A 13,815-nucleotide genomic window follows, 5' to 3' on the forward strand; every position below is an offset into this window, starting at 1 on the left:
TAGGGGTTTCAGTGTGTAAAGTTTTAAACACAGGTTAGGTTGGTTAAAAGCTGAACAGGTGATATTGAGGATTCCCTTTCTATACACAGAACTTATAAATTCATTAACTATGATGTTCACATTCTAATTCTCTAGTCAACTTGTTAATTAAGCTTTATGATTAGAAAGGTATATATGAATTCTAGCTGAGTATTACACCCTGTAGGTGAGATAGCTGGATAGTAAACCCTTTTTTCTTTGCTGGTAGATACAATGAAGACATTTTTTTTCCCTTACTGTTTCCCCCTCCCTCAGCTGCTGTGGGCGAGGAGGTACAAGTAGAGGTACAATGAATGTGCTATAATTGCTTTTTCTCTGTTAAAAGTCACATTTTGGAACAAAGCTAGAGACACGTGGTTAGCCATGTGGTTAAGCACACAGGGCTGGAGCAGGCACTGGTAGGGGAGGTTACACAGGTAGTGTGAGGGAAAGGGTCAGAACTGGTCGGATCCCAAGCTTCAGCCTTCCGCATGGGCGAGCGCACCTTCTGGGAGACAACCCATCCTTTCAGTGCAGAACCCAGACAGACAGTGTACTCAGTGTGGGGGCCTCGTGGGCGTGTCTCCCAGTGAAGAGCAGGGCCTCAGTTCATCCAAGGGACTCAGGAAAAGTCTTTCAGGGGAAGTGAGGGGAGAGGCGGCATACCCGGCCCAGAGACTTGGACACAGGGAGGTGGGGACTTGTCTGCTGGAACTGGAGTTGATGGTAGATACAGGGAGAAGAGCATGGTGCCAGGACTGAGTTCACTACAGGGTAGACTTGGGGTCCCGTGGGGGGGAGTTGGTCACATGACCCCAGCCCTAAGTCAAGGGGAAATGCTGGGCCTGACTTAGGGTCCCGTGGGCTGGCACCCCATAGTTGTCTCTCGTTAACCAGGTCCAGGGGCCAGACTCCCCTGTGCAGTGGTTCTTCTAATATTTCTGGAAAACTTTAGGTTTAGGGAGCTGGAGAGAAAGTATTGGGACAGCAAGAGGAAGGGATATATTGAGAGCTTACTCTATGCCAAGCACAGTACTTTGCACTTTTGTATATAGAATCTCATTTAATTCCAATAAAACTGAACCAAGTAGATAGTCATACCTTTGTTTCTGGGGGAGGAAACTGCTGCTCAGAGAGGTTAATAACCTAACTTGCTGAAGTTTCCATAGGTAGTGGGTGGCAGATAGAGAACTTGGGCTTAGGTCTGTCTGACTTCAAGGCCAGTGGCCATCCCACTCGTCCCTGTCACTGCCTTCTCTTCCATGCTGCCTCTCCGAGGAGAGAACACACAGCCCCAGCTCCAGCATGTGAGTGCCTGGTGGTCTGCGAGCTACTCACGGGCAGGGTGCTCTGTATTGGGAGGTAGGTAAGAACACAGATTCTAGAATTGGATGCCTGGAAAGGAATCCAGATCCTGCCACTTCTTAGCAATGCAACACTACATACATCAGTTTCTTGGACCTTGTTGCATCATCTATAAATAAAGGGTAAGAATATCTATCTTGTGGGATTGTTATGTGTACTAAATAAGTTGACGTAACACGTAGTGCCTTGTATATAGTGGCCACTGTTGGAGTATTAGCTGCTGCTTTATTACTGTAGCCACTATTGATTTTGGTACCCTTAGTGCTTAGCATGACCTGTGGCCCATTATTGGGGCTTAGGGACGTTGGTGAATACATACATTCATTCTTCTTCCACTTACTCTCAACCTTCCACCATTCTTTCCTACCTCTTCTGTGCATTCTCTCACTCCCCAAGCCACAGAAGTTAACCTACTTCCCCTGCTTTGGATGTTTGTGACTTCACGTGTCCACGTGAGAGGATTTCAAGGAGAATTGTGAGAAGGCACAGAGAGATGAGCATCTACCCTTATCGTCTGTATTTGTGTTTCTGTGGGTGGACAGATCCAGAAGACTATGAGTATTTGCGTGAATTTGCACGTTGGGGCATCATTCTGCATTTTTGGGGTGGATTATGAGGAGTAGCGAGGATGTATAATTGCTGACAGTGTCTCACGTGGTGCTACTCTTCTTGAATTGGGTATCAGCCTGGGGTTTTAGAGAGGAAAGACTTGATAGATTTGATAGTGAAATCATTTTCCTTACCTGCTTCTCCCTTCTCCCTCCCTGTGGGAGAGTGGGAAGATGGGCTGTATGCAGAAGAGCTCAGGCTGGAGTGATCAGGTAGGAGGCAGACAGAGAAGCCTTGTGTGTTGAATTTAGCAACTTGCCTTTTATCTCCGAGGAATCTAGAAAGGAGGGATGGGGTAAGATAGTTGCATTTTAAAAAGAAAAATGGAGCATGGGGGATGGGTTTGAGCGCTTCCATGCTGGAGGTGGGGAGACCAGCAAGAAGGTGACTGTGGCAATCAAGGCTCTGATGGAAGCAATGAGAGGAGAGGACAAGGGTGTGAGCTGAAATCAGCAGGGCTTAAAGATGAGTTGGACACTTCGGTGAAGGAGGAGTCAGGTGCTTTGTGTGGGAGAGTGGGTGCATGATGCTGCCATCAGCAGAGACAGAATACAGCTGGAGAAACAGGTGGGACTGGGGGTGAGACAGGGATTGAGCTGAGGACCATTGGAGTTTGGGATAGTCCTAGCATGCCTAGTGACAGATGTTAAAGAAGCTGTTGGATATGCAAGACTGAATTTTGGAGGAGGCACATCTTCTTGTAGGTGGTCATTGAAGCCATGAGTGAAGGTGAAGTTGGCCAAAAAGAACCTATGGAATGGAAGAGAAGAGAACTGTGTTAATTTCCTGTGTCTGCTGTGACAAATTGCCACAAACTTTAGTGGCTTAAAACAACCCAAATTTATTATGTAACACCACAGGATGTCAGAAGTCTGAAATGGGTCTTATGGGACTAAAATCAAGATGTCAGCAGCGCTGTGTTCTTTCTGGAGACTTGAGGGGTGCAGTCTCTAAAGGCTGCCCATGTTTCTTGGCTTGTGGCCACATCACTCTTACCTCTGCTTTTGTTATAACTTCTCTGACTCTGACCCTGCCTTCTTTTTATGAGGATCCTCATAGTTACATTGGTCCTCCCTGGATCATCTATGCTAATCTCCCCTTTGTACCTGCAAAATCCCTTTTGCCACGGAAGGTAATCTATTCACATGTTTCAGGCATTAGGATGTGGGCATTTCTGGGGGGCAAGTATTCTGTCTTCCATAAGGACCTGCAACAGAACTCCAAGGTTTACTGTCCTTAAAGGCACAAACAGAGGGTGAGGAGTGTGTGAAGGAGTCAGAAGTTAGAGTAGGGAGAATGAGGAGACCATGGCTTTGAGGATGGTTGGGGGTGGGGGGAGATGGTAGAGAACCTCAAGAAGAGAGAATGATTGTTCTTGTCCAATGCACTAGGTTCTATAAGATAGAGATCAAAAGATGACCATTGGGCTTGACCACCAACAAGCAGTTCATTTTTTCAACAAGCATTTACGGAGCGTCTACTTTGTGCCAGGCGCTGTGCTAGGTGCTGAAAATACAGCAGTGTTGGAGGCACAGCCCCTGCTCACACCCTGGTGTTGGGGAAGACCAGCAAGAATCAAGTAAACAAATCGCATGGTTGTAACTGCTAGGTGAGGAGTCAAATTAGCAAACGTGAAAGAGAACGCCTGGGGAGCGCTCTTCAGAGGTGACATACGGATGATGAGTGACTCATTGAATAGCGGGGATGCCATTCTAGGCACCAGAAGCAGCTAGTGAAAAGGCCCTCACTGGTCTGGGTCCTAGCTTGGCCGGGACAGGGAGGTGCTTGGTGTGGCTGTAGAACGAGGGTGAGGAGAAGGGCGGTGGGGGATGAAGTTGGGAGAGGCTGTGCATCATGGCTTTGGGATTTAAATGCCAGGTAAAGAGTGTAGATTTTGTTCTAAGATTTTGTTTTAGGAGGTCAAGGGTGAAACGGAAAGGCTGGTAAAAGAGGCAATTGCAGTGAGAGTTTATGCTGGTTTCAGCTGGGATTGTAGTAGTTGTTAGGGGTGAGTTCTGTCCTCCAAAAAGATCTGTTGAGCCCCTGGTACCTCTTAATGTAATCTTACTAGGAAATAATATCTGTGCGGTTGTACTCAAGTTACAATGGGACCATACTTGGTTAGAGTGGGCCCTGATCCAACAGAACTGGTGTCCTGTTTATAAGAGGGAAATTTGCACAGAGAGAAGGAGAGTGCCTTGTGCCCATGAAGGCAGAGATGGGAATGCTGTAGCTTCAAGCCAAGGGACACCATGGCCACCACCAGAAGCTAGGAAGGATTCTCTCCTACGGGTTACGGGGGGAGTGTGGCTCTGCTAACACCCGGTTCTGGAATTACAGCCTCCAGCACTATGAGACCCATCCATTTCTGTTTTAAGGCACCCACTTCATGGTAGTTTGTTATGGCAGCTTAAGAAGCTGATAAGTGGAAAAGATGGGGATGGGATGGGGGGGGGCAGGTAGAGCTGACAGGATTTGCTGATGGATTGAGAGTGGGAGGTGAAGGAAAGGGAGCAGCTGAGGACAAAGTCGATTTGTGGCCTGAGCAACGGGGTGGCTGATGATTCTCTTTCCCGAGATTGGAAATAGTATGGATGGAACAAGTTTGGGGAGCAAAATCGAGACTTGACTATGTGAGTCAGAAGCTGAGCTGGAGGTATAAATTTGAGGGTCATTAGCATATAGATGGCATTGAAATAATGAGAGTAAGTGAAGTCACCCGGGGAGAGAAAGTTTCAGGCAACCCTGAACGGCCTTGAAAATGCCTCAAGTGGAGGAAACCGTGGTTTCAAACATCGGATGCCCTGGACTTTTTAGGGGTTCCAGTGGGGATGTGTGCTACGTGCACAGATCTGCCTGGTGAAGTTAAATGTGTATTTCTTTTATGTGGTCTGGTTTGAAAACCTGTCCAAGCTATTTTGAAGCCTGTATCGAGAGGCAGAATCTTTTTTCCTCCAAATTCCTCCCTCCTACACTGGCCAGTAATTGTCTCAGTCTTAGGATTTGCTTTGATGAATGTGGCAGAAGCAATATCATGCTAGTTGCAGAGCACGGGCTCTGGAGGTCTTGCGGCTTCTGACTTGACTCTCTTGAGTCCCCACTGCTCCTCCATAAGGATGCTTGGGCTCTGTACTAACAATGGTCTGGGTGCAGTTGGGTGAGACCAGCAACAGAGCCACCTAATCAGCCCTCAGAACTGGGGGAAATCATACACTGTTGTTTTCAAGTCCCAAGGTTACAAACTGGTTGGTTACACAAAGGGATGTACTTGGTGTAGCGCTTGTAGTCACTTAGGTAAGATAGTATGGAGGGAAATAGCTGGCTGCTGTTCCGGGTCATGGAAATAAATCGGGATTTAATCTAGATATGATTAAATGGAAATCCAAAAGGTCGTGGAATAATACATCATTCATGAAATGATAAAATACAGAAGGCACATTTCAGAGACCAAATGGCACTCAATAAATCATTCCTTCAAAAAATATTTAAGGGTCTACTTGCTACAGTATGCCTGGTGGGGCAGTAGGTGAGGGGTACAGAGGTGAATGAGGCGAGGTCTCAATACTGTCATGGACTTAATGGAGTTTACTGTTAGGTGTGTGGTGAGGAAGGGCCGTGGAGGCGGAGAGTGTGGTTAAGGATAACAATGGCGGCTGTTGATGGACTGGGTCCTGTGTACTTTGTGTCCCTATCGAGACCTCACCATGATCCTATGTGGTAGGGATGATTCCTCTCCGTGCTACGCATGAAGAAACTGGGCCTTGTGATGGATAAGCAGTGTGGCCAGGGTTACCCAGCTGGAAAGGGGTGGGTAATACTGCCAGCTGTGTCTGACTCTGCAGTTTATACTCTTTCCACCAAGTGTCTTTTATTTTCCCATTAATCCCTCACCCAACTCAGGTTAGAGGGCCAGATTGCAGGGTGGGCTTTGGGGTTCCTTTCTGGGTTGGCACTTGGCATTGGGAGGATTGATCTTGAGTTGTTGAAAAATCACTGTGGAAACACAGCCCCCCATTCTCTCTACCCAAGGAGAGCCTGGATTCAGTGGAGAGGGGAAGGCCACATGAAACCATACCGTCAGGATTTTAATCTGTGAAATCTCAAAAATCCCTTCTCCCTCCCTAAATATACTTTAATAGGGCTGGCTCCCCCTTTCCCCTCCCTGCCCCCCCCCCCCCCCCCCCGCCGCCCGCCAAGACGTTTCATCATTGTACCAGATTCTGGCAAAGCCACATGGATGTCAGCTGCAAAGGAGAAAGCCACTTTCAGACAGTGCCCTTGGCCTGTCTGGTCCCGCCTGGCCACTCCACCTGCATCCTGTGGCCTCCACGGCTTGGAAATGGCAGCCAGGTTCCACTGGCAGAGCTGGGACGTGGTGTCCTGGCCAGCGAACGCTACTGCAGTGGGGGCGTGAGCTAAGATTGAAACGGGGTTTGCAGGTCGTTTGACTCTTGGGGAGACGGGTCCTGGCCAGGCGGTCCTCCTGTGCTGAGAGGAAGGGTGTCATGCAAGGTCTGAGGGAGCCTGTGGCCACTGCATTCCCAAGAGTCTGGCTGACAAGAGGGCCTGAGCGGGGAGGCCAAAATCAGCGTCTCAGGTAGGGATCCAGGCAGACAGTTCCATATCCTGGGAGGCCAGGAATGGCTGTCAGTCCTGGGGGCCTTTGCACCGGTGTGGGCGGCTCTCCACAGGAGACCGTTCTTGATGGCTTGGGGCTGGTGGCCTTGCGCGAGCACTGTCTCTAGGAGGGTGGGCCTAAGGGTTCGACAAGATGTGCCGACTCGGCTTCCAGCCTTCGCAAAATGGGGGTCCCTTCAAACACACTTGCTCCTTTTTGGTCCTCCCGGATTCTAGGTTCTCTGAATCCTGGGACTTGAGGGCAGAATCTAACCACAGGTCTCTTACTTCTATCCAGACAAGACTTTGTCCTGACTGGATATTTAGGATGATTTTGAACTTAAAAAAAAAAAAAAAAAAAAAAAAAAAAAAAAAAATTTTTTTTTTTTTCCCCCCTGACGTGGCCTTGGTCTGTGGTGGCTGCAAGCATGGGGCTGTAGGATCTAGAACATCCACGGTGGGTAAACGGGAAAGGCAGACCAATCCAGTGCTCAGTGGAGGACCTCCAACCAGAGAGATGGCAGTCCCCCTGGAAAGAGCTGACAGGTAGGCACCTTAACTGGATCGGCAACTAGGCACGTTCTGTTGGACCTCAGTAGAGGCCAAGGCCAAACCTCAAAGTATGTTCTTTTCTCATTTTAAATATAGCTACTGTTCATTTTATTAGCAGTATCTAACGTTCCTCAGATATTTACTAACATGCCAGAAACTTTGCCAGGTGCGCTACCGAGATTAGTTTCGTTCCCACAACACTATGAGGTGGATGGTATCAGAACCCCTTTTGCACAGATGGTGAAACAGAAGTGCAGAGAAAGTAGGGAACTTGTCCTCAGTCACTTGAATGGTAAGTTGTGGACCCAGGGATTTGGCGGAGGCCTGAGCACTCACCCATGCTGCCTCCAGTGGGCAGAGAAAAACTGTGCACAGGGTAGAAAGCTTACAAAACGTAACAGAAAAACAAATCATCTCTAGTCTCTCTCTCTCCCCAACGGTAGCTACCGCTACCGCTAATATTTTTTCCGTGCACGTAAGTATGTAGCTTAAAAAAGGGTTACAAGACCTCCTGCCTTCTAGACTGCTCTTGTACATTCTGCATTCGATTTTGAATGTTTTCCAGTATTAAATATATTCAACACCTTGATCTGTAATGGCTGCAAAGTATTTTATTATAAAGGGATCTATAGTTTGGAAAATCTCTCATTATTGGAACTTTAGGTTGTTGATAAATTTTGTTGTTATAAAAATTGCCATGATTAGCAGCTTGATGAATCTTTGCATCCACCTCGGAAGACTGCTGGAAGATAAACTCTTAGAAATGGTGTTTCTACATCGAAAGGGATGTACATTATAAAGGCTCTTGGTATTATTGAAAAGAACTCTTTCTGGAAGGTCTGTACTAATTTCCTTTCTCACTAGCAGAGTATAGGGCACCTACTTTACAGCTCTTCCAACAGTGGATATTGTATTATTATTATTTTATTCTCTTGTTTTCACCAGAGAAATTTCACAATCTTTGATTACTAATGACATTGGACGCTAGGCTTATCAGCCACATGTAGTTCCATTGTGAATCTCCTTTATTAGAGTATTTTTCTTATTGATTTGGATGAGCTCTTCATATATGAAGATATGGCATGAGCCTTTTATCCTAGGGTGTAGATATTTTTCCCATTTGCCGTGTACTTTTATATTGAGTTTTTTTTTTTTTTTATGTAAAGAAGTTTTAAATTTCTGGGTGATCACATCTACTAATCTTTGCCTTTACTGTTTTTACTTTGGTTCCGTTCTGGATGATACATGTCTCTGTTTAAAAAAATTGATTTTTTTACTCATTTTTAAGTCCTTCATTTGACAAACACTTGAGTGTCTGTGCTGTACCTGGCCCATCATAGGCATTTGTGGTATATAAGTAAGATGGATGAATTTCCCACTTCGGACTTTTTCCTGAAAAAGGGAGATTTCTACCTGAAATCCAGGCTCTGAGCCGTCAGCACAGAACCGATGCGGGGCTCGAACCTACGGACCGCAAGATCATGATCTGAGCCTAAGTCGGCCACCCAACCGACTGAGCCACACAGGTGCCCCCCAAGAGGAAAATTCTTTAGTTAAGGCCAGAACTTTAAGGCTTGAACCAAAATGGCTTTCTGTCTCGATGGAAGATCTATTATGAAGAGGTCAATGTCCCTTGACCCAATCAGACCTGTAAAATTCCAGACCACTTGCCACAGGCCAGTTAATCCTGCAAGGGCCACTGAGGCCCTTCTTCTGAAATTGGTCTCCTTGGGTAGGCTTGTGCCCTCATCCAGAACAGACCTGAGGCTTTGCTATAATTGTTAAGAGTTCCTAGTTGGCTGCTTTTGCATAATAGATCCTGCAGAGGTGGCTTGGTATGGAAAAGAAGACTTGGCTTGACCCCTTCAGTTCCTGCTGTCCCTGAAGCTGATGACACGGCACCTTCCTTGTTCAGTCTTGGTGCAGTGGCCCCTTCACATGAGTTTGTGAATAAATACCAGATGCTTTCTCCACGGAAGGCGACAGGCCCAGGATGCGCAGTGGCTGTTGGATAGTCACAGTTCTGTTTCCTTGCTGGTTACCTGGACCTGGGTCCCTTGGCCCCTGGAATACAGCTGTTGACTTTTCCAGCCATGGTGAGAAAAAAGGAGAGTAGGGGTTTGATTTTCTTGCTATTGCCCTAAATTGGCCAATGTGTGGAGGATTCCCAGGACAATGTAGTAGGTGTCCAGGACTGAAAACAGGGGTAGTATGGACAGCAAGAATCAGAACACTGGGCTTCCTGGCAGAAGATTTGGACAAAGAATTCTGAGAGGCACATTCTCATGATACAGGGATAGAGATCATGGAGCCCTTGCTGCCCTGACTGGGATCCTGGTAAGAGCTCTTGCGTCCTTGGTGATTGTTTCTGTTTTCTTCTCTGAGTAGCCTGCTCTGTAGGGAAGGGACCTCTCTGTGCCAGGGCAGGCCACCGGTCCCTGGTGGAGGGATAGTGCACCATGCTGTGCTGTATACTGGTTCTCAAGGAACACTACCACTCTCGATTTGCAGTGCTCCCCCGTTTCCATGGTCTACATACTCCCACCATGGCTGATGTCAAGCTACCAACAGTTTAACCAGTGGCTCACAAAATTGGCTCTTGGGAGCTGTTAGGAGCAGACTGCAGGCTGTCACTGGAAGTACTGTCACCCTTCCAGGGGGCTTGGTGCCCACGTCTGAAGGAGAGGCTGTGTTTGCCTGACCTGGGCTCAGCCAGGTATCTGAGGTGCCAGTGATCCTGGTAACCTCCTGGCTCTTCAGGGAGGCCTCAGTTTCTTCCCTGGGTGGTCCTGTTCTTTGGCAGTTTCAGAGCGTGACTCCTGGCATGGTACATCTTAAATATGGAGTGGCCCACTTTCGATGGCTCCCTTAGACAGTTGAACTCCTCCTGTATTTCTAGCATAGTACTGCAAATCTTCTCCATGGCACTGATCACTCTGTTACTAACTAGGTGTGTGACCTCGGGACGATCGCTTATCCTCCTCGGGCCTCAGTGTCCTTACCTGTAAAGTGACGGGGTCGGGATGGATGATTTCTTAAGGTCTCTTGCAGCCCTAACATGCCATGATTTTAAGAGTCTTTGAACGACAGCAATATTTATAGTAAATGATCTTCCAGTTCAGGCTGGCTCATAATCTGTGAAGCAGAGAGGAACATGCTAAGTCATTTGGGGAAGAAATGTTATTTTTGAGTACCATAGATGCTGGTAATAAAACACAAATTCCAAAACGAAAGGAATTGGGCCACATTTCTTAGGTACAAAAGACTGACACCTTGAAAAACGACGGGGTTAATAGATTCAGCTATGATGATCCCTGTGGTTCCAGCTCCAGAAGAAAGGTCCTCCTGGGAAATCAACAGGAACTCTTTTAGACAGATCAACTCTAAATTATGGAGGGATTATCCGGGTTAAATCTTGCTTTCATGCTTTTTGACTGCATCTATTCTGCTTAATTACTTACTTGGTTGGCATCTCAGATTTCCTCTATTTTCGTGCAGCCTGCAGGGACTCCCTCTGATGAGATAGGGTGCTATCTTGAAAGAGCAGTGGATTAGCAATCAGGAGACCCAATTTCCAACTGGTGGTAAGACTCTAACAGATGATTTCTCCGATCTGGGTCTCAGGTGCATTTATTGAAAAATGAAGGATGTGGGCTAGATCAGTGATTCACAGCCAGAGGGCATTACAGAATGTCGCTGACTTTGTCTGGCCTTGGTTCACAGGTGCGTTTGGGGCTCAGGTCTGCTCCACCTGGCTCTGTTTTCCGGGACTAGTGGACTCCCCTAGGCAGGTTCCTCTCTCAGCACTGGAGAAATGGAGAACACAGTGCCTCCCTTCTGGAGGCCAAGGCTGAATTGAGTCTCGCTGTCCCTTTTGCCTACAGCACACTGGCCAAGGCAAGTGACGTGGCCAAGCTGGATGCCCTTGTGGCAGGAGTTTATGCTCCTCCTCTCCTGGGACAAACTGAAGTCACACGGTGACCTTGGGAATCGGAAGGGGTGAAGATCGGGAACAGTATACAGCCTCCCAGAGAGGGCCTCTCATCCGTCATTTTATAGAACAGCTTCAAGATAAGAAACAGAGGAAGGCTGATCGCCTCCCTGCCCACACACAACACATACACAAACAAAATCCAAAATACCCAACAACGATAACAATCGTGAGAACACACTGGGAGCATATGTAGTAAAGGCTGCCTACTTCTCTGGGTGGCTGGAGGTCAGGTCCTATAGCCGGTAGTCTTACTTGAAAATAGTTTTAGTTGTACGAAGCCTCAGTTCCACAGCTGTGAAATGGGGCTAGTAACCTCAGTCTGTGTCCTCAAAGGGTGGCTGTGAGGCTTGGGTTAAGGAAATAGCTGTGACGTTTTAAGCATGATGCTTGGCACATAATGGGTGTTGGGAAGACATTTGTTTCTCTTCCTTGCCCATCCTTGAGCCCATCTCCTTCTGGCTGGATTATGAGATCAGCCGCCTCTCTGTGCCGCTGTCACCCTGCCTTCAAATTCTCTCCTAATGGCTCTGCTTTTTCCTGTCCCTGTGCCTTCAGTGGGCACTCTGCCCTGCTTGGTACATCCTCTCTTTTGCAAAAATAGTATTTTTCCTTTATGGCTAGCATGAGTCCCACTTTCCTTTGCTAACAGATAGCAGCTCACAACAGACTCTCTTTACCATTCGGTATTTAACCTTGTGTGGCCTCCTGTTGCCAATTGATGTCTGCTGAAAGTTCAAGGACAGAATCCATGGTTGACCCGTCTCCATATGTCTTATACCAGCCCTTTGCAAAGAATGCAGTAGGTGCTTAGTATTTGTTGAAAGACTAGAAAAAACCGTCTGGTCCCTAAAGCCATCACCTTTATCTGTGTGATGTGACTGAGACCAGAGGACCAGCAGGAAGAACAGGCCTCATGGGGACTCACATTGGCTGCATTGGTGGGGAGCTCGGGGTGCCCCGAGCCTGGCCCTGGGTCATGTCTCAGGAGAAGCTCCAGAGTGCTGGGACCCACTGATAAGCCACTAGGCTGGTGACTGGCCAGCTGTCTGGCCACTGTTTAGACACGGAGTTGACCCATGCCTGGCCCACATGCTAAAGGAACAAGCCTTTATTTTTAAAATTTTTATTTATTTTTCATGTTTGTTTACTTTTGAGAGAGACGGGGAGAGAGAGAGAGAGCGTGAATGAGCAGGGGAGGGGCAGAAAGAGAGCAAAACACAAAATCTGAAGCAGGCTCCAGGCTCTGAGCTGTCAGCACAGAGCCCAACCTGGGGTTCGAACTCAGGAACTGTGAGATCATGACCTGAGCTGAAGTCAGACGCTCAACTGACTGAGCCACTCGGGTGCCCCAGGAACAAACCTTTATAGTTCATTCTTGTCTGGGGTGGAGTTGGGGTCCTTGCCGGTGCCTTGTGGGGTAATAGTTGCTTTTCTGCTTCACAGAACTTCATTCTGTGGGTGACCTCTTCATTGTCCTTGTCTTGAGTTAGGGAGCTTTGAGAGATTGCAGGTTAATTGGAGATTTAGGACTTAAAAAGGGGTGGAGGTGGGGAGGGTAAGAGAAAGGAGCGAAGAGTTTGGTAGTGTTTTTGTACCTTGTGTGAAAGGTACCTTGTACCTTGTTTTTGTACCTCTGTGTCCCTTGTTCTTCATCGCAGGAATGACTTCCCCACGCACCCAGTGGCTCAGGCCAAAACCCTAGGAGTGCTTTTCAGCACTTCCTTCCCCTTTCCGAGCCCACCTGTGGTCTGTCCCACCTTTCCTCCACGTTCTGTCCCTCATCTGATCCTGTTCTCCTCACGTCTCCCCAGGACCCCCATTATGACCTTCTCATGGCAGCTGACTCTTTACTGCCCCGCCCTCCTGCCCCCCTACAATGTGTCTTCTAGAACCACAGCCAGAGTGAGGACTTCAAACTCTAAATAAAATAATGCTGTTCTCCTCAAAACCCTCGTGGCCTACAGTTTCATGGACTAGAAATGGCAAACTCCTTGCCATGAAACAATATGGTGGTTCCTCAGAAAGAGAAACCTAGAATTACCGTAGAATCCAGAAGTTCCACTTTTGGGTATGTGAATTGTTAGAAGATAAGCTGAAGCATAATAAAAATTTTAAGCGTTGGAGCAAAACTCGAATTGGGTAGTGCCATAGAGGGTGGTCAGGAGCACTCCAATGGCAGGAACTAAGGGAGGGACTAGTATAGAGAAGAGGTGGAAACAAAGCCAAGGACATTCTTTGATTGGTTATAGCTTGAGTGTGTTCCTTATTTGGGAAAGCCTAGTTGGTTGGTTGTGATGAGTTGTCCTTAGGTTTTGGTTTCTTGAGGCATCACAGACTTACGTATTGGTTTGCTTACTTAGGCTACTAAAGTGTCCAAGCCACCTCGGTCTAATGACCTCCATGTTTAATTACTTAATGACCCAAAGGAATTGGAAGCAAGGTCTCAGAGATATTTGCACATCCATGTTCATAGCAGCACTGTTCACGATAGCCTAAAGGTAGCAGCCATGTAAGTGTCCATTGGTAGATGAACGTGTACACAAAGTGTGGCATATTCTCAGCGTGGACTGTTACTCAGCCTTAAGGAAATCTTGTCGCATGCTATAGTTTGGATGAATCTTGAGGACATTATGCAAATGTGAAATAAGGCAGTCATGAAA

General features: G+C 47.3%; 1 protein-coding gene and 1 long non-coding RNA gene across 3 annotated transcripts in view; one reads left to right on the plus strand and one right to left on the minus strand.

Annotated features, from left to right (window-relative positions):
• The window catches only part of TMEM178B (transmembrane protein 178B), a 360,053-nt gene that overhangs the window by 62,853 nt on the left and 283,385 nt on the right, over positions 1-13,815 (plus strand). The gene's annotated exons all lie outside the window — the stretch shown is intronic.
• LOC123606973 lies at positions 924-12,193 on the minus strand. The gene is made up of 3 exons (XR_006716591.1): positions 10,164-12,193; positions 2,127-2,269; positions 924-983 (listed from the first exon to the last, which is right to left on the minus strand). It is a non-coding gene; the product is annotated as an uncharacterized LOC123606973 (long non-coding RNA).

This window comes from Leopardus geoffroyi, chromosome A2 (assembly GCF_018350155.1).
Source record: "Leopardus geoffroyi isolate Oge1 chromosome A2, O.geoffroyi_Oge1_pat1.0, whole genome shotgun sequence".
Classification (NCBI taxonomy): Eukaryota; Metazoa; Chordata; class Mammalia; order Carnivora; family Felidae; genus Leopardus; species Leopardus geoffroyi.